Source organism: Gracilinanus agilis, chromosome 6 (genome assembly GCF_016433145.1).
Source record: "Gracilinanus agilis isolate LMUSP501 chromosome 6, AgileGrace, whole genome shotgun sequence".
NCBI lineage: Eukaryota > Metazoa > Chordata > Mammalia > Didelphimorphia > Didelphidae > Gracilinanus > Gracilinanus agilis.
This window is the reverse complement of record NC_058135.1, coordinates 147065401-147093121: the sequence shown is the minus strand read 5'-3', so window position 1 is coordinate 147093121 and position 27721 is coordinate 147065401. Positions and strand designations below refer to the sequence as shown.

The 27721-nt window shown below is 36.2% G+C and overlaps 1 protein-coding gene across 2 annotated transcripts in view; it reads right to left on the bottom strand.

Annotated features, from left to right (window-relative positions):
- The window catches only part of SCLT1 (sodium channel and clathrin linker 1), a 213158-nt gene that overhangs the window by 41864 nt on the left and 143573 nt on the right, over positions 1-27721 (bottom strand). The gene's annotated exons all lie outside the window — the stretch shown is intronic.

The following is a 27721-nucleotide window of genomic DNA, read 5'->3' as shown; positions in this document are numbered from 1 at the left end:
TAAGAGCTGGAGATACAAAGAAAGGCAAAGAAAGTCCCTGCTTGAAAGAAGCTCACATTCTGATAGGGGAAATAACATGTAAATAAGTATTACATATGTATATGTGTGTGTGTGTGTGTGTGTGTGTGTGTGACCCCCTCCCCCTCCTTACATACAGGGGAAGACTAGCCAAATGATAAAGGAAGCATCGCCTTTGATATTCTGCAACAGCACTTATTAATCCTATGGTTTGTCCACAACAGTTCCAAACATTATGTAGTTTCCAGACCAACCCTGAAGGAGTCAAGGTTTGCATGGATATTTACTTTTGAACATCTAACTTTCAAGGAATCTTAAGGACTATTGTTTTTAGGGTGGGGGAAATGGGAGAAATAACTATAAAGAATTTGTTAGGTTGGTACTATCTGAAGAGGAAGACAATTTCATTAGAACAGATTTCAATTAATAAATGGTTCACTTCCTGTTCTATAGGATCTCTGGATTTTCTTTGTAAACATTTCTAATATTTAATGGAATTTATATATAATCAAAATAAAAGGAATGTTTAAAAAAGAATACCGAGATTAACAAATGAAGCATGGGCAGCAGTGTATCTTGAGCACAATAAGCACAAATCAATGTTCAGGTGAAATAATGAAGGCAAATGTAATTTGATTGTGAAAAAGTAACTATGAAATTTTACCACAGCATAGTAATCAGAGACAAATTTCTTTAAAATTTTGTGAATACAGGAAAGAACAAAATACTTATCTTTCAAGTCACATAAGAAATAAAAGTCCAGGGGCAGCTGGGTAGCTCAGTGGATTGAGAGCCAGGCCTACAGACGGGAGGTCCTAGGTTCAAATCTGGCCTCAGACACTTCCTAGCTGTGTGACCCTGGGCAAGTCACTTGACCCCCATTGCCTACCCTTACCACTTTTCTGCCTTGGAGCCCATACACAGTAATGACTCCAAGACGGAAGATAAGGGTTTAAAAAAAAAAAGAAATAAAAGTCCAAATGAAAATTACTCTTACTAAAAACTGAACTGCTTCTTAACGTAAAAGGGATTAAAATGATGAGACCATATGTGTCACATTAGAATGCAGCAACTAAAATGAAAGATAGCTGACAATATGTTCACAGATTTACTGATAAGATGATGACAATCAAATATTTCTTCATTATCACATTTCTTGGCTGGAAAGACTACCCTGTTATCTTATATATGTATGCCACCTTTACATTTCATTCCAAGAGATTTAAGTCGATCACTGCTATATTCTCGTTTAGCAAAAAAACAAAACAAAAAACAAAAAACATCATGGTAATATGATAACATTTATAAACAAAAAAAAGCACCTTTGTTTTTTCTCTTGAAATGATACACCAACCACTGTCAGGGTAGGAACATATTGCATTATTTATCTTGGAAATAAGCACTTTTAAGGTAAAGATTTAGCAAAGAGTAGTTCTGAAGTTTTAGAATAAATATCTTACTATAGAATTCAATTTGCCATCATTTAAAAAGTGCCAGAATTTGGGACTAATTCAAGAAGAATAGAAGACAAGATATTGTATAGAAAGAAAGAGGGTAGGCCATGGTATAGAAGGGTAATGAAGGGAAGAGAAGGGAAGAGGAAGTTTAGAATAACAATTTTAGGGACTATGAGAATCAATCAAGGCAGAGTAAAAAAAATTGTTATGCAGCAATAAGGATCTGGTTGAGATTAGGAAAGAAATTCATGATGAACTCAAAATACTTATGTGATATGCTCTAGCAATGCAGCAGACAAGTAGGCCCAAAGAAAGTGGATGGTACAGGCAACATAGTCAAAGTTTTGCCAAACACAAGCAGCAAGAGTACAAGGGAACAGGGAATAATGTCATTTACAATCCAAAAATGATTGTGCAAATTCACAATCCCACGTGCAATGTGATAACATACCCATTTATTTAACAGTTTTAGATTTTATAATTTTTAATTAACTCTAACAATTGAATGCATGTTAGGAGTTGACTTACCTTAAGTCCATGAGGGGGGAAGGGAATGAATTATAGGTAGAATGTTGTCATATGCTTATTGTAACACCCCACTCATCCAAGAAGTCTCCCAAATTGCCAGTCTTCTTTTCTCAAATGACTTATCTCTCCATTCTTTCCAGATTGAACCCTTTCTTTTCCCCAAACCTCCAAACTCTATACCTGAAAATGGCAGTGTGATCAACACTTTGCATTCTGAAAAGTCATAATCTTTACTGTATGGCAGGCAGTTGATGATCCTTAAGGTCCCTTCTAGCTCTAATTCCAATATTTCAATGGTCTTATGACCCTGCTGGTGGGGGAGATATATCATTAGACAGGAATCTTGTGAAAATATTCTGCCAGGGTAGATAGATGTGGAGGGAAGGTATGAGTTCTATGCAGCAGGGAGATGATTAATGACAGGACCTAAGCTAGGAATAAATCTAGAATTTCTGGCATGTAGGATCTATCTGTCATCTCAGTTCTGCTAATGAGCTAGAAGATTCAGCAAGGTACAAGGTCTGTATGAGAAAAGATGCTCATTTTGATAGTGATTCTACCCTACGCAGGAAGCAACATGGAGATGCCACACTCAGGGACTGGGATCACGAAGGCTAACCTTATGGTCATGAGTCATATAGCTTTCAGAGAATAGAGAGCAGATAGATTAGTCAAGAGAATCAAACAGAAGAAGGCAATAAGGACTGTGGTTATATGTCTGAGAATTGGTTTTAGCAACAAAATAAGGCAAAGAAGATGGATAAAGGATATAAGAGTGAGATGACTTTTAGAACTGGAACACTGAGAGCTCTAAAAGATAAAGGAAAACAATTGTCAAACTGGATAAGGTCCTGTGAAACCAAGGGAAGAGATCTCTGGAAGCCAGGCAGGGAAGGGTCTTTTTATATTCAGAAAGTCAGAAGATAAGACATTTCTTTCCTAGCTCCATAATTGATGAATCTGGGAAGAAGCAAGCAATTATAAATTTACTGCAGACCAGAAGATTAGGAGGATCTACTAGCAAAGAAGGTGGGGAAAGTAATCTGCTTAAAGCCTAGAGATTCTATACTGAGACCTAAGGACTGGAGGAAGCAGATTTTAGAACAGGGGGTTTTAACCTGGGATCCATTAGATCTCATGGGAAAAAAGTTCATTTTTATTTTCACTAAGATTTCACAATATAAGAAAGAACTACAAGAAAGTTAAAGCCAGGGGGCAGCTGGGTAGCTCAGTTGATTGAGAACCAGGCCTAGAGATGGGAGGTCCTAGGTTCAAATCTGATCTCAGATACTTCCCAGCTGTGTGACCCTGGGCAAGTTACTTGACTCCCACTGTCTACCCTTACCACTCTTCTGCCTTGGAGCCAATACACAGTATTGACTCCAAGATGGAAGGTAAGGGTTTAAAAAAAAAAAAAAGTTAAAGCCATCATCCAGATTTGTAGTGTGAAGAGTGAATCAATCAGCAATTTTTAAGTTAATCAATCAAAAACTTAAGAATCTCTTCTTAGTACCTTACCAGTCACTAAGTATGAGAGTTCATGTCATTTACTATAGTTGTGACAATTCCAGAGGTCACTGCCTTGCTCCTGGGCAGTGCTAGACGAATTGAAAGACTGTGATTGGTTCCCGTAAAGTGGAGGGACAGGAAGTGACATTGAAAAAGGACTATAAAAAGTCCTAAACTTTCTGTCCAAGGGACCTCTCCTTTAAACTTCTTCTCCATTGAAGTTTGTCTTTGGGGACTCTGCACTGGTGAGGTGGTTTGGAGAAGGAGAATCTCCTGGAGGAGGATTCTGCTGGGCTGAAGCTTTCTGCACTGGAGGCCTGCTGGGTGAGTGATTGGAGCTGAAAGAAGAGGCTTGTGTTGATGGAACCTTTGCTAAAGACACAACTGGGACTCCTGGCTTAAGAGACTACCACGACTTCACATGGATATCGGGACTTGAGGGAGCCCTTGCTGGGTGGTGGGCTGGACTTCTTCAGACAGAAATTAGAGGGTATCTAACTAGGCAATACTTTCTATTTCCTTCTTACATTTCTCTCTTTTATTATATCTCTATTAAACTAAGTTGTTAAGAGCAGCTAAAAGCTCGTGATTTAAGAGTTATTTTTAAATGGGTGACCACAATATTACTTTAGAACTTTCATATTAGCATAAAAACCTAAACTTAAATTCTTATAGTAGACAAGATTAGCCAAAAAAAGACATCTGTGAACTTCTACATTTTCCATTTTATCTTCCTATATGTTTTACTATAAAACTCCTGGAGGGTGGGTGGCCTTTTCCCAAATATGTTTAAAATTATCTTAATTTTTATTGTGTTATGTATGAGACAACATGACACAGAAGCTAGAGAACTCTGAGTTAGTAGAAAAGTCTGGGTTCAAGTCTCACCTTCGACATATACTGATGGTGTGACTCTGGGCAAGCTATTTAACTCAGTGCTGCAAGCCACTCTCTAAGACTTTAAGTTGCAGAGAAGGTGTTAATCTGCATTGATAGAGAAGTTTCCTATGAGGGAATTCTCTATTCCAAAGAAATCATAGGTCCAGACTCTAGCTCTATCCCTATGGCATTTTTAAGAATCAGAATAAAGGAGAAAAATAATCTGCATCCTTTTCCACAGGCTAAGCTGGATAGGTGGTGGGATTTTTGTTTGGAAAAGAAATATGGTAAGAGTGAGAAATCACTGAGGGAGCCAGGAATTCAAGTCCTGGGGTTGGCTAGTAGAAAAAGAGCTACAAACCTGTGTGGATAAGGATCACTAAATTCCTTACATGTGGATGCACAAATGGACAGATAGAAGGAATCAGAAGCTTGCTGAAAATACCTCAACCATTAAAAACAAAATAAAAAACAGAAACAAGACAACAGCCATACTGCAGAATGTACTACATAATTGTAATAGGTGTGAAAAAAGGGAAGGGAATAGAGAACAGTAAAGGAATTGGCTTTTAAATTGACAATATAACATGAGACACCACAATGAATATATGTGTGCCTCATTCTCCAAAAAAAAAAGATACCAATTGCACAGATGAGCCTTTCTTCTTAGGATCAAAGAATCAGAGATTTGTGTAATTAGAAAATCCTGAACCCTTGTACTTCATCTCCCAGAATCCTTTCTCCTTTGTCCATGTAGTATCTTTGCGTATCGTATAAGTTTGCTGTAAGCCTGCCCTCTCTCTCTTCTCTCACGACCGTGGCTGGGTTAGCACTCTTTTTTACTCTAGCTTTTAAAATTTTCTTTACTTCAAGTTATTATTAATAAATCTTATTAAATATAATACTTGGAGTATTTGGATGTTACTTTTTAATCTTATAGATTTAATGCTTGGAGGCCTTTAAGTACAAGGCTTTCATTTTTCAGATGAGAAAAATGAGAGAGAAATTAAATGACTTGCATAGGGTCACAAAATTAATAAGTGTCTGAGTTTCCATATAAAACAGGTTTTTTCTGACTAATTCCAACTGAGTATTTTCAAAATAAATAGAAGAGTAAAAGAAGCTATTGTCTTGAGAAGAAAATAATAACAATAATGACAGCTAACATTTATATAATTCTTATTATATGTTATGCATTATGCTAAGCACTTTATAACCATTATCTCATTTACTTCTCACAACAATCTGGTAAAGTGGTGCTCTTAAAATCCTCATTTTACAGATGAGGAAATTGAGGCAAATGGAATAAATGATGTGATCAGAGTCACACAACTATTAAGTTTGAGGCCACATTTGAACTCAGCCTGGCTCTAGACATAGCATTCTAAGAAGAAAAGAATGAAAAGAGAATAACACACATTCTGTATTAAGACAACTATAGTTGACTATTAATATTCTTTTAAAGTTAACTAAAAATTAAAGATCAAGTCCACAGACTTCTCCAACTATATTAATTCCCTCTGTAGTTGATGGTGGTTAAGTGGAAAAGACGCTGTTTGGTGCAAATCTGAAGGGCAAGTTCCTTCCATATCACCTTAAAGAAGCTATAATTGTTAAAGATCTGATGGTATGGCTAGTGCCACAGAATATTACTCCCTCATCCACCCTATGATGAGGTTTTCCGTTAAAATGGATCCTGGGTTATCTGTAGGATTCTCTAGGAAATGGAATAATTTCTTAGTCTGATCTAAGGAACCCAGCTATAGTGAAGAAAGTGATAAATATGCCTTAGAAATTTTAGGCTCTTTTCATTTCTTTCTCTGGATCAGAATTTGAGTCAGTAATTGGCTCATCTTTCCAGGATGGATTGAGTTTGATCTTGCCTGCTTACACTCTGAACCCCTCAGACCATTTGAGTTAGGCATCTCTAAGGAATGCCTTGGCATCTAATTAGTTGAAAGGAGAAGGAATATTTGAAGGCCTTAGGTTTATAGGGCATTCTGTTTGTATTTCCACTATAATTCTCACCCTATGTACTTTTTCTAATCCAGTGACAACCATTTAGGCCAATTATTTAGAAGCTTTTCAATGGTCCAACATCCTCTGTTCTTAAGAATTGCTCTCTTGGCAAAATGTGGGGCATTAAAAAAAAATTAACCTTCCAAATTTTATACTCTTCTTGTATCTCACTTCCCTTTTCCCAAACACTCTCTTGCCCTCAAGTACTGGCCCCTTCCCTTTTCTTACCCAATAACTAGCATTTACATGATACACTACATCTTCCAACACTGGGCTTTTTCACTGCCTATTCTTCTTGCCTGGAATTCTCTCGCTTCTTATATCCATCTCTTGCCCTCCCTGACTTCTTCAATTTCCAGCTAAAATCCTACTTTTTAAGCGAATCCTTTCCCAATTCTCTTGAATACTAGGTGCTTTCTCTCTGAATGATCTCCAGTTTATCTTGATTATCTTGTTTGTACAAAGCTGTTTTCAAGAGGTCTCGCCCATTAGTGAGCTTCTTGAGAGAAGGGACTGTTTCTGGTTTTTTTCTTTCTGTATCACCAGTTCTTAGCACAGTGCCTTGTACAAAGGTGATCAATGAATGCTTATTTGCTGACTGGAAAGACTTTGGGGCTATTTATGTCATAACTACTTTGAGTAGCAGCAAGTGCTAATGATTTTCAAAACATTTGGAAAACGTATAGAAATACTTTGAGGTCTCATTGGAAAACAAACTACAACACAGTATATATAATCCTTTCCTAACATGAATGTCGAGGGTCAGGTCTAATACCCATCTCTTAGGCTAACCTTATTATAGAGGAAGCTTTTGCTACATAAAGGTGATGTATTTTGAGAGTTAATTCGCTCTCTGTTATATGTAAATCCATGACATACTAACTAGTATTAATATGAGATTTTACTATATATGTGAGACTAGATAATAGTCTAGGGCTCTAAATAGCAAAGGAAAGAAACTCTTTTAAAAGCATCTTCCTGGAGTAAGCAATTTTTCATAGTATCCCTCATGGTGCCCAATATCACAAAAGGCCTCAAACATCCTTAGGTGCTTAGTAAATATTTGCTGACTGATTAAATGAATAAAATATAAGCTTTCTTAGCTGATTTTATACTTTGCTAAGTATGTCCTTTGCTAAGGCCTGTATTGCCAGGACCTTTGGTATTTCCTAATCTCCTTAGTGATTTACTCTAAATTATATTCTTTTATAACTATTGTCACAATATTTTCCTTTAGAGATTTAAAATAATATAATTATTGGATAGAATTGAAAGTACATAAACAGGATGGTGTAGCTAGTATATAAGAGGCCATTTAAGTGTTCTCATTCATTTAGAGTCTACATTCTAGTAAGTAGTACTTTTTCCTTTTAAAGTTTCTTGTCTGTTTTTTTAAAGAAGGGAGAATAGATACTATTTTTTTCTTTGAAAAAACAATAGCCAAATGTAACAGTTTTATTAGTTGAAAATCAATATTTTAAAAATTGCTATTATTTTGACAACTTACTATGGCAATATAAATCTAACCTCAAGTTTTACTATGTGCTTTTAGTAAGAATGACTTTAAAGAAATGAGATAATTATTTTAAAAATAAAAACAACCCCAACAAACTATTACCAATTTTAAATGATCTTTCTCATTTTAAGAATAAACCTTTGAAAAACTTGGTCATCTATACATTTTTTTTTTAAAAGTATGCCACAACCATACTCACTGGTTTATGTGAACTTTCAGGCTAAGAAAAAAAATGCATTAAACATTCCCCTAATTTAAATTCTGCACGTCCAAGCCTATTTCAGAAAAGAAATCCTTAGCTTGGTTTTCAGAAAAGTTGGTGGGAAATGCCCAATTGCCTAATGAAACTGATGAAATCTAACAAGTAGATTAGGAGTGACTAATTATGTTCTGGTACCAGTAGTGAGTCCTCTACTCTTGTGTCACTCTGTCCAATGCTTTTTTTTTTTTAAACCCTTACCTTCCGACTTGGAGTCAATACTGTGTATTGGTTCCAAGGCAGAAGAGTGGTAAGGGTAGGCAATGGGGGTCAAGTGACTTGCCCAGGGTCACACAGCTGGGAAGTGTCTGAGGCCAGATTTGAACCTAGGACCTCCTGTCTCTAGGCCTGGCTCTCAATCCACTGAGCAACCCAGCTGCCCCCCGTCTAATGCTTTTAATCACCAAAAACACTAATGGAGAAAATATGGACATCTATATAGTCTTAAATAATGAATAGTTTTTTTAAAAAAAAGTTAAAATGTAGATAAATATATTTCAAGGCTTATCTTTATTTGGTAATGTTCCTTACTGGAAAGTGTTAAGCAACTCTCCCCTGTCACAAATACATATATTCCCTCTTCCTAGGGTTTGAAAAAATTTAAAAAAAAAACTGCTGACTTTCATTGACCATGGCTTAGAGAATGCTTAGATGCTTTAGATTTCATTAGGAATATACCAGAGTCTCCCCAGGAAGTCCAAGTCAACACTAAATAAAGTAGGTTCAGGGTACATTAGTCCATAGCTAAACTTCCCATCCTATCTTTGATCTTATTTATATAAAAAAGTCCCAGGACAGCACAGTGGTCTTTTCTGTTTGTTGTTGTTGTTGTTGTTGTTGTTTGTTTTTGCAGCTTCCAAAATTGACTTATTTAATTTTTTTTAATTTTGAAATTTTATTTAATTGATTTTGAACATTTTTCCATGGCCACAGGATTCATGTTCTATCCCTCCCCTGCCCCCACTCCCTCCCTTAGCTGATGCACAATTCCACTGGGTTTTACATGTGTCATTGATCAAGACCTATTTCCATATTATTGATATTTGCACTAAGGTGTCTGTTTAGAGTCTACATCCCCAATCATATCCACATCAACCCATATGATGAGGCAGTTGTTTTTCTTCTGTGCTTCTACTCCCACAGTTCTTCCTCTGGATGTGAATAACGCTCTTTCTCATAAGTCCCTCAGGGTTGTCCTGGGTCATTACATTGCAGCTAGCAGAAAAGTCCATTACATTCGATTGTGCCATGATGTCTCTGTGTACAATGTTCTCCTGGTTTTCCTCCTTTCACTCTGCTTCAATTCCTGAAGGTCATTCCAGTTCAAATGGAATTCCTCCAGTTCAATATTTCTTAGAGCACAATAGTATTCCATCACCCGCATATACCACAGTTTGTTCAGCCATTCCCCAATTGAAAGGCATCCCCTCATTTTCCAGTTTTTTGCCACCACAAAGAGTGCAGCTATAAATGTTTTTGTACGAGTCCTTTTCCCTATGATCTCTTTAGGGTATAAACCCAGCATTAGTATGGCTGGATCAAAGGGCAAGCAGTCTTTTAGCACTCTTTGGGCATAGTTCCAAATTGCTTTCCAGAATGGTTGGATCAATTCACAACTCCACCAGCAATGCATTAATGTTCCAATTTTGCCACATCCCCTCCAACATTCATTACTTTCCTATGCTATCATGTTAGCCAATCTGTTAGGTGTGAGGTGGTATTTCAAGTTGCTTTGATTTGCATTTCTCAAATTATTAGAGATTTCCGTTTTGGAGTACCAATCATCATACCTGAATCTTCACATATGTCTAACAAGAATCAGAATTCTCTGATTCTCCTAAAGAAGTCCATGAAGGAATATAGAAACATGTGGTTTAGTGAAAATAAAGATAGAGCTGGGATTATGAAGATTTGGGTTCTAATAGGATACAAACACTTACAATATGTTTGAAATTATTTTGTAATGAAGAATTCATCAAACATGGGTGATAAAAGCAGCATCAGAAACACAAGATTCTTGTAAAGATCAAGTTCAATAATGTATTAAAAGTACTTTGTCAATCTTTTTTTTCTTAATTTTTTATTTTCCCTCAATTACATATAAAAACATTTTTTTGTTTTTTTATTATTTTTTTCTTTTTTTTTTAATTTAGAATATTTTTTCATGGTTACATGATTCATGATTTTTCCCCACCTCTTCCCTCCCCACTCCTGGAGCTGACAAACAGTTCCACTGGGCTATATATGTATCATTTTTCAAAGACTATTTCCATATTATTCATATTTGCAGTAAAATGATCTTTTAACATAAAACCCCTAATCATATCCATATTGAGCTTCGTGATCGATCATATGTTTTTCTTCTGCATTTCTTTCCCATAGTTCTTTCTCTGAATGTGGATAGCATTCTTTCTCATAAGTTCCTCTGAATTGTCCTGGGTCATTGCATTGCAGCTAGCAGAAAAGTCCATTACATTCGATTGTGCCATGATGTATCAGTCTCTGTGTACAATGTTCTCCTGGTTCTGCTCCTTGCACTCTGCATCAATTCCTGGAGGTCATTCCAGTTCACATGGAATTCCTCCAGTTCATTATTCCTTTCAACACAATAGTAATCCATCACCATTGGATACCACAATTTGTTCAGCCATTCTCCAATTGATAGACCCTCCCCCTCATTTTCCAGATTTTTGCCACCACAAAGAGTGAGGCTATGAACATTTTTGTACATATATTTTTCCTTATTATCTCTATGGGGTATAAACCCAGCAGTGGTATGGCTGGATCAAAAGGTAGGGAGTCTTTTAAAGCCCTTTGGGCATAGTTCCAAATTGCCTTCCAGAATGGTTGGATCAATTCACAACTCCACCAGCAATGCATTAATGTCCCAATTTTGCCACATCCCCTCCAAAACTTATCGCTTTCCTTTGATCACTTTGTCAATCTTAAAGAACTACATGAATATAAATTATAATGATATAATGATGATATAATGATGATAATCTGCCCTTCTAAGTGTCCAAAGAACTAGAATTTTTCTAGGCCCAGAGAAACTTGCTAAACAGTTGCACACATTTCACATGTCAGCAAATTTATGTTTAAGATTTTACAAGGTAAGATTCCGCAATAAGTGTACCAAGAATTAACAGAGGAGCAGGCTGATTTTCAAAGAGGCAGAGGAACTAGAGTCTAAATTGCCAACATTCAGGATTAAAGAGAAAGTGAATTTTGGAAATATATCTATTTCTGCTTCAGAGACCACAATAAAGCCTTCAATTGTGTGGATCACAACAAAATGTGGCAAATCTTTAAAGGGATGAGAATACCAGATCATCTTTCTTGTTTCCTGAGGAACCTGTATACAAGCCAAGAAGCAACAGAATTGAATATAGAACTGACTGGTTTAAGACTGGAAAAGGAGTACGGCAGAGCTGTATATTGTCACCTTATTTAACTTATATGCATAGTACATATGTGAAAAGTCAGCCTGGATGAATCAAAAGTTGGAATTATGGTTTCTGAGAGAAATATCAATAATCTCAGACACTCAGATGCCACCCCCTGATGGAAGAAAGTGAACAAGAATTAAGAAGCCTCTTGATGAGGTTGAACGAGGAGAGTGTAAAAACTGTCTTGAAGTTACACATTAAAGAAAAATTAGAATCATAATATCTGGTCCCATTACTTCCTGTGAAACGGGGAGGGAAGAAATAGAAGCATTGTCAGATTTTACACTCTTGAGCTCAAAGATCATTGCATACAACCATGAAATTAAGATGCTTGCTCTTTGGGAAAAGAGCTATGGCAAATCTAGACAGCATTCTTAAAGAACTGAGATATCACCTTGCTGACCATACGGTCCATAGTTTTTTCAACAGCAACATATGACGGTGAGATCTGGACTTATAAGGAAAATAGTACTGCAGAATTGATGTTTTTGATTTGTGGTGCTAGAAAATGCTTTTAAGAATCTCTTAGACAGCAGAGAGATCAAATCAGTCAATACTTAAAGAAGTTAATTCAGATTATTGATTGAAAGGTAAAATATTGAAGCTAAAGCTTCTCTAGTTTGGCCACATGATGAGAACACAGGACTCATTAGAAAAGATCCCTTTGAAAAAGGAGGAGGTGATGGCAGAGGATGAAATAGAGTAGATAGGGAGAGAAAGAGAGAGAAGAGAGTTTTGAAAGCAAAAGCACAAATGAATGAATATATCATGGAGTTTTAGAATTAAAAGGTACATCTGCAATAAATAGTACAATTCCCTAGTTCTACAAATGACATAACTGAGGCTAAAAAATTTAAGGAACTTACTCAAGGTCACACAGTTAGTAGTAGAGCCAGGATGAGAACCTTAGTATCTTTATTTCCAATCTACATGTCTCTCCATTATACTACAATGGCAAGCTTACACACACACACACACACACACACACACACACACACAGAGTTCATGAAGGTCAAAATTATAACTAAATACAGTGTTTGCACAATTATTTACATCTTTATAGCAGTAGTGACTGAATGTGACTTAATAAACCTATTATTATTTATTATTATTATTATTCCTGTTGACTCCTTAGGAGCATAGGGCCGCAACCATCTCACGCCAACGGACTCTGTTCTGGGCAACTTCCCCCAGCTGGGCCCATGTCATTCCGACCGTTTTTGTTTCATTTTCAGCAGATCTTCACCAGGTCTGTTTTGGTCTTCCAACTTTCTTCCTCCCTGAAGGGTTCCAGCTCAATGCTTGTCTGGCTAAGTTGTCTTCCGGTTTTCGTAGCGTATGTCCTATCCATCTCCACTTAAGTTTCTTTATGTCCTGACTAATGGGATACTGGGTTGTTCTTTCCCAGAGACTAGCATTGGAGATCTTTTCAGGCCATCTGATGTTCAAGATGTAGCGTAGACATCTGTTAACAAAGACCTGGAGTTTGTTGGTGTTAGCGCTCATCACTCTCCAGCTTTCTGATCCATATAGGAGGACGGCCTTTACGTTGGTATTGAAGATTCGGAGCTTAGTGAGGAGGGACAGTGCTCTGGAGATCCAGACAGACCGCAGGGTGTTAAATGCCTGTCTGGCTTTTTTGATTCGGTTTCTGATGTCCTCATCTGCTCCGCCGTCCTTACTGACTATGCTACCCAAATAGGTGAAGTGGTCCGTCTCCTTGATGTTTTCTCCCTGTAGTTGGATTGGCAGGTCCTGTCTGCTGTTGACTGTGATCACCTGGTCTTCTTCTTGTTGATCTTCAGACCTGTCTTCTCCGCTTCTTCAGAGAGACGTGCAAGTTTGGCTTGCGCATCCTGCTGCTTGTGAGAAAGGAGACAGATGTCATCCACGAAGTCAAGGTCCTCGAGCTGCTTGGTGTGAGTCCACTGAATGCCCGTAATGTTGTCCTTGGTAATTCTTCTCATGGTCCAATCTATGACCATCAAGAAGATAAGGGGCGAAAGCATGCAGCCTTGCTTCACTCCGGTCTTCACTGTGAAGGGAGCCGTCAGTTTCCCATTATGGATGACCTGGCAGGTAGAGTCTTCGTATAATTGCTGGATGATGTTGATGAGCTTCGGGGGAATCCCGTAATGCTGCATCAATCTCCAGATGATGCTCCTGTCCACGCTGTCAAATGCCTTCTCGAAATCCACGAAAGTCATGTAGAGGGGGGACTGCCACTCGATGGACTGTTTGATGATGATTCTTAGGGTGACGATATGGTCGGTGCACGATCTGTGCTGACGAAACCCTGCTTGTTCTATTCTCAGCTTCTTGTCCAAGGCCTCCTTCAGTCTTTCTAAGATGACTCTGGTCAGGATTTTGCTGGGAGCGGATAGAAGCATGATTCCTCACCAGTTGCTGCATTGGGATAGGTCACCTTTCTTGGGTAGCTTCACCAGGTAGCCTAGTTTCCAGTCTGTCGGGACTTGTTCCTGTTCCCAGATCTTCTGCAGGAGGGGTTGTAGCATCTCCGCTGACATTTCTGGGTCTGCCTTGAGTGCCTCAGGGGGGATGCCGTCTGGACCTGCAGCCTTACCATTTTTCATGGTCTTGATGGCTTTGATGATCTCAACTTTGGTAGGTGGGCCCGTGTTCACCTGAAGCAGTTCGGTGGCTGGTGGTATGTCCGGAACAGTTGGTGGAGGCGGTCAGTTCAGGATTTCTTCGAAATGCTCTGCCCATCGGGCTCTCTGCCCTGCATCGCTTGTTATTGTCTTGCCAGTCTTGTCCTTCACTGGCTTGCTAGGGTTGTAGTTCTTTCCCGATAGAGTTCTTGTTATTTCGTACAGCCTCTTCATGTTCCCCTGCCCAGCTGCTGTTTCTGCTTCTTCGGTCATATCGTGAATGAACCGCCTCTTGTCATATCTTGTGCTCTTCTTGACTTGACGGTTAATTTCCCAGTACTGTGTTCGAAGTTCTTCTTTCTCCTGTTGATCTTGGCACTGGCTGATCTTCTGTTTCAAATCTCTTCTCTGTTGTATCTTGGCCCAAGTCTCTTGTGTTAACTATTCCTTGCGCTTTCTCCCTCTCTTTCTCAGGACTTCTGAGCAGGTGGTCTTCCAGGTCTGCTGGAGTTTGGTCCAGTGGTCTTCGACTGTCTCTCTCATGAGTCCTGTCAAGGCCGCGAACTTGTTCTTGATTTCGCAATTGAATGCTTCTTTTTCCTCTCTGGTCTTTAGGTCTTGCAATAAACCTATACACACCATCAAATCCAATTTTCTGGGGAGGAGAGTAGAGAAGTATGACCTTTCTTATGAGCAACAATGATCTTTTAAATTGTCTCTGTTTTTTGTTTTCTTTTCTTGGCAATACTACAGTGAATTAACCCTGGCTTATTGACTATGTTGATTTAAAATGGAATCCAGGCATAAGGAGTAGTTATATAACAGTTTCTAAAATGAATAGCATTTTAAGGAGTTTGTAGATTTTAGGATTTATTATCTTAGTGACTGAGGTAAATAGCATTTTCAGATGATAAAGACAAATAGGATTCTATCTATAACACATATCAGAACTGAAATCACCTGAATAATATAGATAAGAGGGCCAGTGTTTAGGAAACCTGAAGTAACAAAGGCTTACTAATTATAATCTAAAATCTAATAATTAACCCCACTCATCTTAAATCTCTATCATTCACCTTCTTACTCACTATAAATATATTCAGTTTTTCCTTATGTTTACAAATAAAAAATACTATTCCCTCTATCAGTCATCCCTGTTCAAGCTATCTTATACTACCTTTTTAAAAAATTCATAAGTTAAGTTCTTAGAAATTTTATACTGACTACTTGTATTTCTTTATCCTCCATTAACTATTATTCCTTCTTGCTTGCATCTGGCTTTTGAGCCTACTGTTCCTAAAAATGTTTTCTCCAAGGTCATAAAAGACCTCTTAATTGATAAATTCAATGGCCTTTTTTTCAGTTTTCATTCTTAACCTTTCTAAAGGAGATGACACTATAAACACCCCTTCCTCCTCCTCATACTTCCATGAAGTTATTCTCTTATTAACTTACCTGTCTGACCATTTTTTTTGTTTACTTCCCAGATTCAGGGCAAAATGCATTATAAAAGTTCATAAAATAAAAGTAAACTTTACTGTTGTAAGAACATGACATTACAACAGTAGGAAAGCTAAAGTATGTTATTTTGATAATCTTTACATTGGTCTATTGCTATATTTGATTCATAAGAAACAACTCTTATAATTGGCACCTTTCTTTCATCTTCTGAGAACATGAAGAAAAATTAGATATTAAGTCATCCACACAGGATGACATTGGCTTTCTCATAAAATTAGCACAAAATATCTGTCAAGAAACAAAAATGTTCTTTAGGTAGTTTTTAATCTGGATCAATTTGAGTTTTTTTCTTCTTCTCATCAAGGTATAGTAGTTGAGAAAAAAACTATTAAACTCGTAAATGGCATGTTAAAACTGCAGGATATTTCCAGCATGAATAGTCCCTTATCACCCAATAGACAAACTAAGAAATTATGGCACATTCTTCAAAATGTTTCTATGACCTCAAACAACTATGATAGGCAGTTTGTTATCTTCCATATCAGAATTCTGATATAGATGAATCAAGTATTAAAGCTTTTGCCCCATTAAAACAATGCATCTTCATACCCTGGTCCTGGTCCTATGGCTTTTCTGTCCTTTTGGAATAATTTTTTTTACTGACATTGAATCTAGGTAATGTTTTTTAACTTTAAAAAATGCTACATAAAGAGGGCAACTATGGTTCTGATGATCCTGATGTTGATTTTTTACACTTTAAGTTTGTAATCTGTGATCTGTGAATTTATTTTAAAAATATTTTAATAACTATTTCACTATAATTCACTTCCCTTATAATCTATAATTTTATCTTATCTATTTAAAAATATTATTCTTGGAAGTGGTCCAGAGACTTCATCAGGCTGCAAAAGGAATCCATGACACACAGAAATTTAAGAACCTTTCTTTTAGACCATTCCTATGACTTTCTTCTTTGTTTTTGTCTATTACTGACTAGTATTCTGGTGGGGTGCATTTACTCTGCACAAAGAAATGGTAGTTAGTTATCTATAACCTGGGTCCTCTCAGCTTATATTATCAATATTAGATGATTATTTTATGATAATTTTTTTTCTGGTCAGAAACCACAAGGACTTAGAAGGACTATTAGATTTTTATGTTCATATACCTCTCTCTGAACATGACTTAAATGAAGATGGTGGTGCTACTGATAGGCAAAGACAATTTAGGAGATTTTTTTGGCTAGCATACTATTATATCCATATAAATCTATTATTATGAGTCATGTATGTATTTCAAACAGAATAGAAACATATGTTATAAATCTAATATTATGGGTTTCTTGAATTAGTTTATTTTTAGGGGAAAGAAAGGTGAAATGATAGAAGGATATGCAAGAAATGAAGAAGTCAGAGTTTAGTTCTGGAAATGCAATTTAGTAGTTATAAACAAGAAACTATTTATAGCTAATAGTTTTAAATACAACTGAGAATGTGAGGTCAGATAAGCTCTCCAAAGGAGAAAATTTAAATAAAGAAAGCCTCAGTGTCCTAAGACACCCTGAAGATAACCAATGATGATCCAGACTACAGACTCATAGAATCTCAAAAGCTTAGTGTGAAAAACAGGAAGGAAGGGCACAAGCATCTACTCTTAGATATTGTGCCAAGCTATTTAAAAATATTATTACATTTGATCCTCACAACCCTGGGAAGTATCAGTCCCATTTTATAATTGAGGAAACTAAGGCAAACAGAACTTAAGTGATATATGCAGGATCTACTCACAACCTCCTGATTCCAGGATCAGCACTCTATCCACTACACTCCCTATCTGTGAACAGAGATTATGGTGAAGGCAAATAATAAGCACAGGGAGGAAGCAGTGGTAAAATAGAAGAATTTTCCATTTTTAATTATGGAGGTAAAACAGTTATGAGTCAGAATGAAATAAAAGATATAACCCTTCTTGTTTATAGTTTAGTATAAATATAACATAAGTAGAGGAGAGGCACATAAGAGTTCTGGGCCTGGAATCAAATAGATTAGAGTTCAAATTCAATATTCAGGACTTATTAGTTTGGTAATCCTGAGCAAGTCCCTTAACAAATCTGTACATCAGTTTCCCCATTTGTAAAATGAGGATAATAATAGTACCCTCCTCCAAGGGTTTTGATAAAAATAAAATAAGATAATAATTGAGAACTACTTAGTACAGTCCCAGGCACATAGAGGCCACTATAGAAATGCCAGCTGGTGTTATTATTGCTATTATTATTGTTGCTGTTATTATTTAAATAACATTTTTATGATGACTAAGTTTTGCAAGGCATCATTAAGTTGGGGGTGGGGAGGAATATAAAGAAAAACAAAAATAGTTCCTTATCTCAAGAAGTTCATGATATAAGTAGGGAGAGAGCATGCAAACAACTATGTACAAACAAGATCTATATAGGATAACTTGAAGGTAATTTCAGAGGGAAAGCACAAGTATTAAGCAAAGGCTTCTTACAGAAGGTGTATTGAAAGAAGTGAAAGAAGTCAGGGAATTCAAGAAGCAGAGAAAAGCAGAGAGCAATCTAGGCATAAGGAAAAGCCAGTGTAAATGGAGTCAGAGACAGAGTAAAGTATAAAAAGACTAGAAAAGTAGGTGCTAGGTTACAAAGGGCTTTAAGAAACAAAGTTTTTATATTTGATCCTGGAGGAAAGAGAGGGCCCCAGGAGTTTGCTAGGTAGTGGTGTACATGTTAAGATATGCGCTGTAGAGAAAGAGTTTTAATAGAGTTGAGGATAGATTAGATAGGGGAAAGACTCAAAGAAGGCAGACCAGAAGGCTATTATACTAGTCCAGCTGTGAAATGATGAAAGCTTTTACAAGGGTGGCAGGTAAAGCCAGAGGAAAGAAGGGGGCATACCCAAGAGATGTTTTGAAGATACAGTTTGATAGGATATAACAACAAATTGAATATGAGGTGAGAGAGAGGATCCAAGGATGACACTGGGAGCCTGGGTGACTGAGTTAATGGTGATGTCCTTAACAGTAAAAGGGGAATTAGGAAGATGAGAGGGTTTTGGAGGAAAGATAATTGTTTTGGGCATGATAAACACAAGATATCTAAGGTATGTACAACTCAAGATGTCCAGTAGGCAGGGACACTGCAGTTCATGAGACAGGTTAGAATCATTCACATAAAGATGATAACTGAATCTGTGGGAGTTGATGAAATCATCAAGTGAGACAGTATAAAGTGAAAAGAGAGCAGTGAAAAATAGGGCATGAGTTTGCACAGTTAAAGCCAAGATTTTAGAATCATCAGGATGGGGAGAGTATAATAGGGTAGGAGAACACTAATCAGTGAAAAATGAGTTCGGGAAGGTTATTATCATCCTTGGAGTAATGCACTGAAGGGTAAGGGTAAAGTAAAGTAGTAGTGGAGAATGAGCAACATAGCTGAATTTTTTCATGATATGAAGGGGCCAGGCAGGGACTCACTAGCAAGTAAAAAAATGTGTGTATGGAGGTGAGTGGGAGGGTTTGTTTGCATGAATTTGGAGTAATCTGGAGAGTGGACAGGTAAAGATGAATGAAAAGACTGATAAAATGGGGTAAGGCAACCGCTAAAGATAAAAACCATGAAGCTGAGGAAATTAATACATTTGCAAGCCACGGTGGTTGAAGGGACATCAACATGAATTTTGAGACCCCCAAGTTTGAGGGTGGAGTTTGGGGTAGCCTGAAAAACTCTGAATCAGGTAATGATCTCCACAGGAAAAGAAACCAGTAGCTGATGGTCACAAGGATCTGGAATGGATAATATGGATAGATGGAATGAGACTCAAAGGAAAGGTTACTCAGTGATGGCAGCAGAAAGGCTCTGAAAGCAGCATTAAACAACTCTTTAATAACACATTTGTAAACTCATTTTTTTCCTTTTTGAAAATATGAACATGTCCTTTTCTAGTCCTGTATCACTCCTATTATTCTCCATGACAATTCAAAGATGATAGGGTTAGTAGTCACATGCCAATATTTGCAGTAGGCTGGGTTGCTAAGGACTTAGGTACTTTGGACCTAGCCTCTAAAATATATCAAAGGCAATTTAAATTCACTCTTATTACCTCTATCTTCTGTTCAATTATCTATTAGGTATTTTTGTCCCCCACCTCTTTTTTATCTTGCTTAGAAAAAAAAAATTAGCAAAATAATTTGATTTGTTTTTCTTTCAATTCATCTGTTATCATGAGCCCATCACTTTCACCAGGAATCCTGTTCTTTCATTTTGTCTCCTTGTTCTCCTAATTATATTCTTAAAAAACAAACAAACAAACAAACAAACAAAAACCCTAAATCCTTACCTTCTGTCTTAGAATAGATACTAAGTATTGGTTCTGAGGGAGAAGCATGGTAAGGGGTAGCTAGGCAATTGGGGTTAAATGACTAGGCCAGAGTCATACAGCTAGAAAGTTTCTGAGGCCAGATTTTGCACCCAGGACCTCTGGTCTCTAGGCCTGGCACTCTGTCCAGAGCCACCTAGCTCCCCTTCCCTAATCATATTATTTTTATAAAAGACCCCAAGGTTCAAACAAGGCCTCAGCCACTTCCCAGCTGTGTGACCCTGGGCAAGTCACTTGACCCCCATTGCCCACCCTTACCAATCTTCCACCTATGAGACAATACACCGAAGTACAAGGGTTTAAAAATAAAATAAAAAAAAAAAGACCCCAAATCCATCTCTTCTTGTTAGCCTCAGTTGATTCTGAACTTTTGGATCACTATTTCGGAAGGTAAAATAAGGCATACAAAAAAAAATAGCAAAAAATACTGAAATAATTAGGTAAAACAGGCTCAATAACTACAGAGGTAGAAAAATGTAAGACACAAAAACGGTTTTCTTTTACATATTACTGTTAGATGTTTTAAGTCTAGTTGAGAAGGGAAGATGAAAGGCAAAAAAAAAAAAAAAAAAAAAAAAAAAAAAAAAAAGGCAAAACTAGCCAGTCTTTCTTTCATAGAATTTATAGTTTTTTTCTACACAGAAGATGAGCAGAGGTATTCAGGAGAAAATGAGTTCAGTAACTCCACAGTAGGAAAGATCTTTTATAGAAACTAAGTGAAAATTTTTAGAAGACTATGGCAGTGTATATAGTATGTCTAGAAGTATATAATGTATTTAGGTTTATGTAATATCTTTCTTTTGGGGATATTTGCTGTTTCAGAATTTATAAATCAAGAAAGAATCTAGACTTAAAACACCAAGAATTTTTGTTTCATTTTAGCTTTGTATTACAGGCAGTATTCCTTCATTTACAAAAAATTCGCTGTGACTTTTGGAATCACATAAAATTATTGTCCTTAAGGAACTAGATGAAAAAATATTTATAGCATCTCTTTAGTAGTGGCAAAAAACTGGAAACTAAGTATGGCCATCCAACTGGAGAGTGACTGAATAAACTATGGTATACGAATGAAACAGAATCGTATTGCACTATAAGAAATGATGAAAGGTAAAATTTCAGAGAAATCTGAGAAAATGATACAAAATGAAGTGAGAAGCAGAACAATTCATACCATAACAACAATATAAAGAAAAACACCTTTGAAATACTAAGAACTCTGAAAAATATAATGAACACCCATAATTCCAAAGTACTGAATGCTACCTCCCTCCTGCCCTGCTCACTTCTGATGAGAGGAATAGGCTCAAAATACAAAATGAGATGCACATTTTTAGATGAATAGTATGAATTTAGATGAATAATATGGCAGCTAGGCAGTGCAAAGAGTGTTGGGCCTGGAGTCAGAAATACCTGAGTTAAAATCCAGCCTCAGACACTTATTAGCTATATGACTCTGGCCTGACCTTGTTTCTGTCAGTTTCTTCATCTGCAAAATGAGCTAGAGAAGGAAATGGCAAACCACTCCAGTATCTTTGCCAAGAAAACCCCAAATGGGGTCACGAGAAGTTGGACACAACTGAAGTGACTGAACAACACACAGCACAGTGCCTAGCTCATAAAAGGCATTTAAAAAATGTTTACTGGATTGGATTGTTTAATTTTGCATAGGTGTTTTAAGGATTTTTATTTTCTTTTTAATAGGGTAGGGAAGTAGGAGGGAGAGGAGCAAAGGATTACAAAAATAAGAGGAGAACCTAATGAAGGCCGGAAGGAAACCCAGACAAGCAGTGCCACTTTGAAAATTACATGTTTACTTTATTATATACTTTAAAATAAAAATTAAAAAAAGACTTCCTTATCTGTCTAATCATTTCCCTCAGTCTAGAACTACCTGTTGATTTATAGAAGCTACAGTATTCCACAAAGTCCTAGGAAACACAATTTTCACAGTCCAGAAATATCCATTTTACTCTGATGGTGTGAGAATTGATAAAAATGGAATATGGGTAGATTCAATGATTTTTTTCCAGTAAAGATGTCATTTTCCCTTCAGATCAATGAACTATTAATTTAGAAAGACAAACATAAAAATAATCTTAGTGGTTGGACATTTGTGTTCTGTGATATATATTGAGTATTACTATAGTAGTCTTCTTACTCTTCTACTTTAAATCTTATTCCAATGGCTCACTAGGCCAGGGTGGTAATCCAGGTACTCAAAGGCAATGCCATAGAGTATATAAAGTATTATATGTCATAAATATGATAAGCAAACAAAAAAAGAATGAAATGTAGTATGAAATTAATATATTAGATTAGGATTTGAATCCAGGCCTTTTAATCCAGAGCCAGTATTCTTTCTACTGTACCACATTTCTAAAATACTTTATCAGGCCAATTATTATTTTAAAAAAATGTGAATGACCAGATGCATCCAGAAGTTTTGTTTTTTTTAAAACATTTATTAATATTTGTTTTTAACATGGTTACATGATTCATGCTCCTACTTTCCCCTTCACCCCCTACACTCCCCCCACCCATAGCCAATGTACATTTCCACTGGTTTTAACATGTGTCCTTGATCAAGACCTATTTCCAAATTGTTGATAGTTGCATTGGTGTGGTAGTTTCGAGTCTACATCCCCAATCATGTCCGCCTCAACCCATGTGTTCAAGCAGTTGTTTTTCTTCTGTGTTTCCACTCCCGCAGTTCTTCCTCTGAATGTGGGTAGCGTTCTTTTCCATAAATCCCTCAGAACTGTCGTGGATCATTGCTTTCTGCTGGTACAGAAGTCCATTGTATTCGAATTTTACCACAGTATATCAGTCTCTGTGTACAGTGTTCTTCTGGCTCTGCTTCTATCGCTCTCATCAGTTCCTGGAGGTCTTTCCAGTTCACATGGAATTCCTCCAGTTTATTATTCCTTTGAGTACAATAGTATTCCATCACCAACATATACCACAATTTGTCCAGCCATTCCCCAATTGAAGGACATTCCCTCCTTTTCAAGTTCTTTGCCACCACGAAAAGCGCAGCTATAAATATTTTCGTACAAGTCTGTTTATCTATGATCTCTTTGGGGTACAAACCCAACAATGGTATGGCTAGATCAAAGGGCAGGCAGTCTTTTATACCCCTTTGAGCATAGTTCCAAATTGCCAGCCAGAATGGTTGGATCAGTTCACAACTCCACCAGCAATGCATTAATGTCCCAATTTTGCCACATCCCCTCCAGCATTCATTACTCTCCCCTTCTTTCATGCATCCTGAAGTTTTATATTTCTAGAATGACTATATTCTTTAGTTCTTATTAACTTACCTTTTCTCCTCATTTCTGCCCTGTACTCTTTACATGGTTCTTTAAGCCTGGGGGCAATAATGCATGAATGTCATGGGTATTCATACTACATAATCTCTCTTATAAGTATCATAGTACCACTTTTATCTGTGCCATAAGGCATTTTCACTCCATCTGTCATGTCTTCAGATGAATTTTTACAAAAGATTTTTAAAAAATCATTGGACCCAACTCATACTGCAGGAATATATATGTGTATATATATATATATATATATATACACATATATATTGTATAAAGTGAGACAGACAAGCAGTTGTCATACATTTGTCATAACTGTATTTAAATAGCAAAATTATTTAAAAAACACTATATCATTGGACATTAAATTTATATCATTTCTTTTTTCCCCATTGAACTGCTTTCCTAAATAAGTGGTAGAAGTTCTAGTAAATAATGTGAAAGATTTTTCCTAATGAAAATGTGAGTTTCTCATCAATTATTGAACTCCATACAATGAGAGAGTCAAGCAACAAAAATAAGCTATCATTAGGATAAAAAATGCTTGTCTAGCTAAGGTAATATAACTCCTTTGAAAGCCAAGTAGTATATTCACAAGGGAATTTTATTATTAATAATTCAACTTTAATATTTACATATTAAAGTTCTTTTGAAGTTCCTTTTATTGCTTCCTTATTAGAACTGAAAATTGAAATAAATAAAAAATGGTAAAATATTAAAATGCATGTATGTGGAAGAATAGATCTTTAAATGATACTATATTTCAGATTCAAACTACTAAAGTTCCCAAAAGTTATGCCAATCAACTGCAAGCTTTGGTTGGTAGGACCAGACTGGAAAGATACTGAATATAGGACCTCTATGTTTTTTGTTATCAGAGGAGAAGCTTGGCTAAATTTTGAGAAACTCATTGTGAGAGTGATGGATTTTTCAGCCACAGAAACTCTCAAAAACTATTTTGCTAGCTTAAAGATCTGCATCTATAAAATGCATCTAAGTTGTAATCTGTATATGCAGAGTACCTATACCTGAAAATACAGCTTTGAAGCTGAATTACCATTTTTGACAGTCACTTTGCATTACTAGAGTCCTACTGAGATTACAATGAACTAAAACCTCTATTTTCTTTCCTTCACAGGAACTCCTATCAAACCAACTCATCTCCACCTATACTTGTGTATTAAGTATAAATTTATACTTAAATCTAACTATAAAATATCATATTTTTCCTTATTAAATTTAACTTATTTTGAATCCATTATTTCCATCTACTTGCATACTTTTTGAATCTTAAGTCTAATGTTGAATATATTAGCTATTCCTCCTGGTTTTAAGTCATCTATGGATTGGTATGCCTTCTATTTCATTATTTTTTCACTAACATGAAGGTCTCTTTAATTTTATCATAAAGATTATTTCTTTAACACTTATAACTCTCATTATGTTAAATATAAAACATTTTTGCAGGATGTTTCAAGTAATTAGGGTATGAATATTTTTATATGATGCTTGAGGAATAAGAAAAATTGAAATCTAGGGAGTGTTAAAAAAGCTGGTAAGTTCATTTTAAAAGCAATCAATAAAGGAAACTAATAGTTTTCTTTCTCTGTCATATTCTTTTACAAAGATTAACAAGGCAACTTAGGCTAAGAGAGTGATGTTGAGTGATCAGTATGCTAACACAGAATGTGCCTACAGCACTCCTATATTTATGGAAAAGACCCCGGGTTTATATTTATTTGTATACACATATGTACACATACAAACATAATCACTATACATGAATAGTAAATAGTAGGCATTACCAAACTATCCACTAAATCCACTATCTACTAAGACTGACAGTGACATAAAAAAGAATGAAAAAAATCTTTAAGTATAAAGAAAGGAGAAAAAAGGTACTATGTGAATCCAGTATATTTTTGCATTTTTCATAGTAGAGTTGAATAAATAATATACTTTATTATGATTAAAATTGATTTTGACGTATACTTATGGAAAACAGCATAAACATATAAATAATATTTTCATGATGTCATTTACATAAGGCTCCATTTAACTTGATACCTAGTCACAGAAAATTTATATCAAAGAAACAAAGAAGTCAAATGTATTTAGAATTAGGCATGTATATAAATGCAATTTAAGCTTAAAGCAGCTTAAAAATATGTCAGGAGCTCAGAAATCTAGTTCAATTTTGGCTCAGATTCAGATTCAGTTTCTGTCCCACTAATAAATGTGAGCTTACCCATGGCTTAACCCTTGATCTTTTGTTCTTCTCCTTCTAATTTCTCCATTCTCAGGTCTGTAACTATCACCCAAAGAGATTCCCTACAAATTAAAATAATCCTTCTAGTGTGTGTGGATCATTGTCTTTACCTGTATCTTTCTATGTGTCATTTAAACACATCTCCTTACATATACTATCATCATCAAATTTAGCATCTCTAATATTTAACTCATCATATTTCTTCCAAAGTAGTTCCCTCTATCTGGACTTCTCTATTTTTATCAGTGGGGCATATGGAGCATACAGGGAGTACCTCTAGTGGAAGGCTTAATGAGTTCTTTTCAAGGCTGCTCATTCACTTTTGGTATTCACCTCTTATCTATTCTCACCCATGGCTTCAAGAAGCTGTAGCAGGTGCAGTTATCCACACCCTGGTAAAAGTGTCTTGGTAGGTGGACTAAACCAAGTTGAGAGTAGTCATCAGGACTCAAACCTATCATTAAGTGAGGAGGGAAGACAGCTAAAGTAGGTATTTGTAGAGCACTTAGAGTTTGGTCAGACATCAACTATGCCAAGTGTATATGTGTATGTGTGTGTGTATGTGTGTGTGTGTGTATATATATATATATATATATATATATATATATATATATATGACTATCTGCTGCATCCCAAGTCATCACCAGTCATCTTAACTTTTGTCCTGCCACAGGACTTTGATGACTCTTGAATAGAGAATGAGGCTGCTGATGCTGTAAAACTACCTCATTTAAATCCAACCTTCATGATGTCACTGATCTTCTTTAAAAATGAAGGATGAACATCAGCAACAATTTCTGTCAGTGGCAGAATCATTATCTCAGGCATGCAGGCTCAGACATCTTTGAGTCCTCCAGCTTTCTTATATCCTATAACTCTCTAGTAACTAAGTTCTTTTGATTCTTCCTTTGTAATTTGTTTATATCAGTCTCTTCCTTTCAGCATGGTATGACAGAAAGAACATGCCCTTGTAGTCAGATGACTTGAATTTTGGTCCTGCCACTTAATAGTTATGTGTCCTTGAACAAGTCATTTCACTCTAGGCCTCTGTTTCTGACTTATAAGGTCCCTTTTCTAATTGTAAATCCACATTCTATCAGTGATTCCCATTGCTCCTACCCTTGGCCTTCATTATTTTAAGACTTTGCTACTAGTATATTTTCATATCTGTCACGTGTTTCTCCCTTTTAATCTACCATATACTTCAGACTGTATCATCTTAAAAACATGTTACTTCCTTGTTTTAAGACAAAACTCTAATGGCTCTACATTACTTACAAAATAAAGTCCAAACTCCTTAGTCTGACATTTAAGATTGCACAATCCAGTTCAATCTCTTCAATGTAATTTACTACAATAACTTTATGCCTAGCCAGACTGGTACCCAGAAAGAGTCATGGACATTTCTATCTTGATTCCTTTGATTATACTGATCCTCCCATTTAGAATGCTCTACTTCTCTGTTGTTCCGTGTATCCAGAACCTATTTTATCTTTTATGGGCAGTCGGATGGTGAAGTGAAGAGAGGACTGAACCTGCAGTCAGGAAGATCTGAGTTTAAATCCTGCTTCAGACACTTATTAGCTATGTGATGCTGGGCAAGTCATTTAACCCCATTTGCCTCAGTTTCCTCATCTGTAAAATGACCTGGAGAAGGAAATGGAGTCAGGAAGAGCAGGACGCCATCTGAACAACAACAAACAACAACCTTTGCTGTCAAAACCCAGCTTAAGTCTCATCCTCCTTCATAAAATCCTTCCCAACTGACCCTCCAGGTCAGAGGATTTTCTCCTTTCTTTGAATTCCTATAGGCTGAATTGTCTCTAGCATTGATTTTGCATTTAATGCTACTTTATACTATTACAGACTTTTTTCTTTATCATGCCTCTTCCCCTTATGGAGGATGGTATTAATAGGAGATTAAGATACAAACACAAAAAATGATATTATATTATAAGGTATACATTTTCTGATCATAACTATTATAAATAGGAAATTAATTTATTTTTCTATAACTTAAAAAAATTA